At 44.9% G+C, this 6,853-nt stretch overlaps 1 pseudogene; it reads right to left on the reverse strand.

Annotated features, from left to right (window-relative positions):
* Positions 1–123: 123 nt before the first annotated feature.
* LOC121572811 lies at positions 124–1,121 on the reverse strand (annotated as a pseudogene).
* Positions 1,122–6,853: the final 5,732 nt, after the last annotated feature.

Below are 6,853 nucleotides of genomic sequence, written 5' to 3' on the forward strand. Positions count from 1 at the left end.
TAGTCAAACAAAGTAGAGAGTTGCTGATACTAACTGCTAGCTGGCTGGCACAGCTCAGGCTACGTCCAGTAAGGACCTGAGATGAAGAGGCTAGTTGATATGGCAACAAGTATAGAACCAAGGTAGTAACACCCCACAACGTTCATGGATCCATTTAATTTGCTCCATTTCAGACATTATTATGAGCCATCCTCCCTTCAGCAGCCTCCTATGGTTTGTATGTGAGAGAAAATGTACATGAGTCAGTGTCTTTGAAATGGAGAGAGAGAGAGTATGCAAGGTTGGCGAGAAAATTAGTGTTACCTAGACAATCTGGAAAGATAATGGACAGTGATTATGAGATAATAAATAAATAACAATGTACAGTACTTATAAATGCATCCTAGAGACAGAGAGAAAAAAAATCTAAACACAGTTCTTCCCCAGCCTCAAAACCCACAATACATCCTCATCACTTCTTCTTCTTATCCTGTGTGAAATCGAACCAGGCGTTCAGCAGTTTCTTGCTGTAGTATATCTGCCAGGCGTGCACCTGCACCGCCACCACTATCACAAGGTACATGACGGTGACTGCCGCTCAGCCGAAGATGAAGCGGTAGGCCTTGCCTTGGCGGTAAAGCTGCTGGGCCTCAACAAGCTTCTTCCGCCGTAGAAGAGTGAAGCAATGGAGAACAGGCCCGAGCTGATCATGGAGATCACCAGGTAGCTGATGTTGTTCTTGGGAAGCGACAGTCTGCTGGTGACCAGTGGAAAGAAACTGATCAGGTACGGTTACTCCCATCTGTAGGGCTCGGCCACCGTGTCGCTGGGCACCAGGTCGAGTTTGCTGACGGTCACCTGGGCCGCCACCATGAGCCACAGCAGAAGGTGGACGAAGTTGAGCTTCCGCAACTCCGACTTTAGCAAGGCACTGGAGGCACAGGGAAAAAGGGGAGAGGGAGCTGAGACAGTATGTTTAATGATCCGACAGAAAGGCAGGCAGACAGACAGACAAGCATACAGACAGACAAGGGTATAGACAGATATGATTACCTCATCTGGTACTGTGTGGCCACCTTCTCTCTGTGTTTGAAGTCACTCCCATCAGTACCTGCAGCTCCAGGGCCCACACGAGACATCATGGTAACAACCTGCTTCCCTGAAAACCATGTAACAAACAATTATTAATCTTCCTAGACTAGTAGGCTTGGGGCTCTACTCGATCCTTATCGCTGAAATTCAGCGCTAAAGCACAATTGAAATGTAAAGGCAATGTTCCCGCGTTGGCAGAGATGGCAATCACGGTAAACGTTGCATATGTCTGCTCAGTTGGAAATTACCTTGTCACGACTTCCTCCGAAGCTGCCTCCTCTCCTTGTTCGGGCAGGCTTCGGCGGTCGTCGTCACCGGCCTTCTAGCCACTGCCGCTCCTCATCTCATCATTCCATTTGTTTTGTCTTGTTTATTACACACACCTGGTTCATATCCCCTCATCAGTACCTGTATAAGTGTTCCCTCTGCCCCTTTGTCTTTGTGTGTGATTGTTTATTGTGGAGGATAGTGAAGCTCGGTGGAGCTCCGTGTATTTTGTATCACCAGGATATTTTCCCGTGTGCCTTGTATTTTCCAGTGCGCAAAACAGGAGTGTTTTGACGCATTACTGCGTAACTCTGTATTTGCGGAATAAAGCCTGTTATTCTGTGATTTACCCTCCTGCGCCTGACTCCTTCAACATCACCTCATCACATACCTGTACCCTTTCCTGCAGTCAATGACCAAAAGCGCCCTCTTTGGCCTCATGGGTGGAAAATTATTAATATTTTTGATGATTTCATAATTAATAAAGATGATAAAAAAATAACAATCTGGTGTTTCTATGTCAAACAGTGTTGTTACATTTAATTATTCTGTGATGTACTGTATATAAATCAAATCAAATTTTATTGGGCACATACATATATTTAGCAGATGTTATTGCGGGTGTAGCGAAATGCTTGTGTGTCTAGCTCCAACAGTGCAGTAGTATTTAACAATTCACAACAATACACACAAATCTAAAAGTAAAAGAATAGAATTAAGAAATATATAAATATTAGGACTAGCAATGTCGGAGTGGCATTGACTAAATACAGTAGAATAGAATACAGTATATACATATGAGATGAGTAAAGCAGTATGTAAACATTATTAAAGTGACTAGTGTTCCATTATTAACGTGGCCAGTGATTCCAAGTCTATGTATATAGGGCAGCAGGCTCTAAGGTGCAGGGATGCGTAACCGGGTGGAAGCCGGCTAGTGATGGCTATTTAAGAGTCTGATGGCCTTGAGATAGAAGCTGTTTTTCAGTCTCTCGGTCCCAGCTTTGATGCACCTGTACTGACCTCGCCCTCTGGATAATAGCGGGGTGAACAGGCCGTGGCTCGAGAGTTGATGTCCTTGATGATCTTTTTGGCCTTCCTGTGACATCGGGTGCTGTAGGTGTCCTGGAGGGCAGGTAGTTTTCCCCCGGTGATGCGTTGGGCAGACCGCACCACCCTCTGGAGAGCCCTGTGGTTGCGGGCGGTGCAGTTGCCGTACCAGGCGGTGATGCAGCCCAACAGGATGCTCTCAATTGTGCATCTGTAAATGTTTGTGAGGGTTTTAGGGGCCAAGCCAAATTTCTTCAGCCTCCTGAGGTTGAAGAGGCACTAATGCACCTTCTTCACCACACTGTCCGTGTGGGTGGACCATTTCAGATCGTCAGTGATGTGTGCGCCGAGGAATTTGAAGCTTTCCATGTTCTCCACTGCGGTCCCGTCGATGTGGATAGGTGCTCCCTCTGCTGTTTCTTGAAGTCCACGATCAGCTCCTTTGTTTTGTTGACGTTGAGTGAGATGTTATTTTCCTGGCACCACTCTTCCAGGGCCCTCACCTCCTCCCCGTAGGCTGTCTCGTCATTGTTGGTAATCAGACCTACTACTGTTGTGTCGTCTACAGACTTGGTGATTGAGTTGGAGGCGTGCATGGCCACGCAGTCATGAGGGAACAGGGAGTACTAGAGCGGGCTGAGCACGCACCCTTGTGGGGCCCCTGTGTTGAGGATCAGCGAAGTGGAGGTGTTGTTTCCTACCTTCACCACCTGGGGGCGGCCCGTCAGGAAGTCCAGGACCCAGTTGCACAGGGCGGGGTTCAGACCCAGGGCCCAGAGCTTAATGATGAGCTTGGAGGGTACTATGGTGTTGAATGCTGAGCTAGTCAATGAACAGCACTCTTACATAGGTATTCCTCTTGTCCAGATGGGATAGGGCAGTGTGCAGTGCGATGGCGATTGCATCGTCTGTGGATCTATTGGGGTGGTAAGCAAACTGAAGTGGGTCTAGGGTGTCAGGTAAGGTAGAGGTGATATGATCCTTAACCAGCCTCTCAAAGTACTTCATGATGACAGAAGTGAGCGCTACGGGGCGATTGTCATTTAGTTCAGTTACCTTTGCTTTCTTGGGTACAGGAACAATGGTGGACATCTTGAAGCAAGTGGGAACAGCAGACTGGGATAGGAACAGATTGAATATGTCCATAAACATTCCAGCCAGCTCTGGCATGCTCTGAGGACGTGGCTAGGGATACCGTCTGCATCCTAATATTACAGTGTAATATTGGGATGCAAACTAAAAATGTAATACATTTCAACTCTATATCTAACATGGTACAGGTGTCTTCTTTTTTTAAGCCCATAACCATATGTGTGTGGTGTATACTTTTGTTTCAAAGTAGATTTGTTTAAGACTACCAAGACTCACTCGGCATGACCCTGATTTAGCCCACTGTAGTAAAAGGCTAAATTTATGGGATTGAATAGAGCCCCAAGTGTCCATTTTCAGCAAAAATTCTGGAAGACTCTATGTAGTAAGTCTACATCCAAACCAATTATTTAATGTTAATTTTTTTTGCCTACATCTAATCCTTTAATAATGAGTATTATGTGTTTTTCACATGCATTTCATCCAAATAATTGATTATGCAGACAGACAGACACCGATGTGATGATCAGGCTTCTATTTCTACCCTAAAACAATTGAATATTAGAAGCTCCTCTATTCTTGAAGTTTTTTTTATCAAGAACCATATAATATCAATAAATATGAATGGCACAGCAGTAGCTACATCTATTGAGCCCGGTGTTGCCATGTTCGCAGTTTTCCGGCAAATTGGGCTACTTTGAAAACGATGTCGCGGGTGAAAATGTATTGGTCGCTGGTGGCAGATTTTGGGCTACATCAAAATTGCACCGCGGCCGCCATTGCATTTCTCTTTTTTTATTTTTTATACATGCCTTCGGAAAGTATTCAGACCCCTTGACTTTTTCTACATTTTGTTACGTTACAGCCTTATTCTAAAATTGATAAAAAATGTTTTTCCCCTCATCAATCTACACACAATACCCCATAATGACAAAGCAAAAACAGGTTTGTTGAAATTTCTGCTAATTTATAATTTAAAAAACCCTGAAATATCACATTTACATGAGTATTCAGACACTTTACTCAGTACTTTGTTGAAGCACCGTTGGCAGCGACTACAGCCTAGAGTCTTCTTGGGTATGTACCTACAAGCTTGGCACACCTGTATTTGGGGAGTTTCTCCCATTCTTCTCTGCAGATCCTCTCAAGCTCTGTCAGGTTGGATGGGGAGTGTTGCTGCACAGCTATTCTCAGGTCTCTCCAGAGATGTTGATCGGGTTCAAGTCCAGGCTCTGGCTGGGCCACTCAAGGACATTCAGAGACTTGTCCCGAAGACACTCCTGCGTTGTCTTGGATGTGTGCTTAGGGTCATTGTCCTGTTGGAAGGTGAACCTTCACCCCTGAGGTCCTGAGCGCTCTGGAGCACGTTTTCATCAAGGATCTCTCTGTACTTTGCTCCGTTCATCTTTGCCTCGATCCTGACTAGTCTCCCAGTCCCTGCCACTGAAAAACATCCCCACAGCATGATGCTGCCACCACCATGCTTCACCGTAGGGATGGTGCCAGATGTCCTCCAGACGTGACGCTTGGCATTCAGACCAAAGAGTTCAATCTTGGTTTCATCAGACCAGAGAATCTTGTTTCTCATGGTCTGAGAGTCTTTAAGTGCCTTTTGACAAACTCCAAGCGGACTGTCATGTGCCTTTTACTGAGGAGTGGCTTCCGTCTGGCCACTCTAAAGGCCTGATTGGTGGAGTGCTGCAGAGATGGTTGTCCTTCTGGAAGATTCTCCCATCTCCATCGAGGAACTCTAGAGCACTGTCAGAGTGACCATCGGGTTCTTGGTCACCTCCCTGACCAAGGGCCTTCTCCCCCGATTGCTCAGTTTGGCCAGGTGGCCAGCTCTAGGAAGAGTCTTGGTGGTTCCAAACTTCTTCCATTTAAGAATAATGGCGGCCACTGTGTTCTTGGGGACCTTCAATGCTGTAGACATTTTTTGGTACCCTTCCCCAGATCTTTGCTTCGTCACAATCCTGTCTCGGAGCTCTACGGACAATTCCTTTGACCTCATGGCTTGGTTTTTGCTCTGACATGCACTGTCAACTGTGGGACCTTATATAGACAGGTGTGTGCCTTTCCAAATCATGTCCAATCAATTGAATTTACCACAGGTGGACTCCTATCAAGTTGTAGAAACATCTCAAAGATGATCAATGGAAACAGGATGCACCTGAGCTCAATTTTGAGTCTCATAGCAAAGGGTCTGAATACTTATGTAAATAAGGTATTTCCATTTTTTTATTTAATTAAATGTGCAAAAATTCTAAAAACCTGTTTTCACTTTGTCATTATGGGGTATTGTGTGTGGATTGCTGAGGATTTGTATGTGTTTAATACATTTTAGAATAAGGCTGTAAAGTAACAAAATGTGGAAAAAGTCAAGGGGTCTGAATACTTTCCGAAGGCACTGTATATATGTATTTCACTGTGACCTGCTGCTGCTGACTATCAGGCAGTGAGCAGGCTGTAACTGAGTGAGTGAATTGTGGAGAGGGGGAGGGCCGGAGGGGTGTGTGTGCTTTGAGAGCACTGGTTGAGAGAGTGCTACCGCAGAGGCGGCTCAGTCACGGAGACAGAGTAGCACGCGCACACGTCGTGTACCAGTTGTAGGTAGGCTATTTAACTCGACACCCTTTTTCCATAAAACATATTAACGCGTTAGAACTGATGTAACGGCGACAAAGCATTGGAAAATGACTTTAGGCGCACTAGAGCTCTTTAGATAAATTCACTCAGAGGTGGTTAAAATCAACCGCATTCTAATGTCGACTTTTCTTATGGATAACAGTATCAAGCTAGGTTTTTACTCATGCTGAGTTCTAGGGGTTCTGGAGCGCTACGCGAGTAGAAATTTGAAATGGAAGTTATGGAACTCCCTCGCGTGCTTGTATTATGGGAAAAAGTCCGCAATGAAAATGACATTAAATGTGGAGCATGATAGGCTACATTTGCATCTGTTGGCCATCAAGTAGGCTATACATTTATATGCTATTGCAGGCTACTGTAGTCTACCGTTTGATACAATACATATATATATATATATTGAAATTACGATATCACTGAGTCATTGCAAATCAATTTGTGTCACTTGTGTAGCCTACCTGGACCTGGCAAACTGATGTAATAAATAGCCTATAACTCAGTTTGTTGTTGTAGCCTTGTGTTATGATGCAATTATTAATGGCCATGTTTAGTTAATTAAATTGGAAGTTATCAATTGTGATAATCGTAGCTCGGCATAATAAAAACAGGGTGAATAGATGACAGTGACATGTGTTGCACGCATGCGCGGAACATCAGTCGCAGCATCCCTTTTTTTTCACTGAGCTTTTTCTCGCAGCATCCTTTTCGAGACTTCTCGAGACTGGTCCATTGA

Source organism: Coregonus clupeaformis, chromosome 40 (genome assembly GCF_020615455.1).
Source record: "Coregonus clupeaformis isolate EN_2021a chromosome 40, ASM2061545v1, whole genome shotgun sequence".
Lineage (NCBI taxonomy): Eukaryota > Metazoa > Chordata > Actinopteri > Salmoniformes > Salmonidae > Coregonus > Coregonus clupeaformis.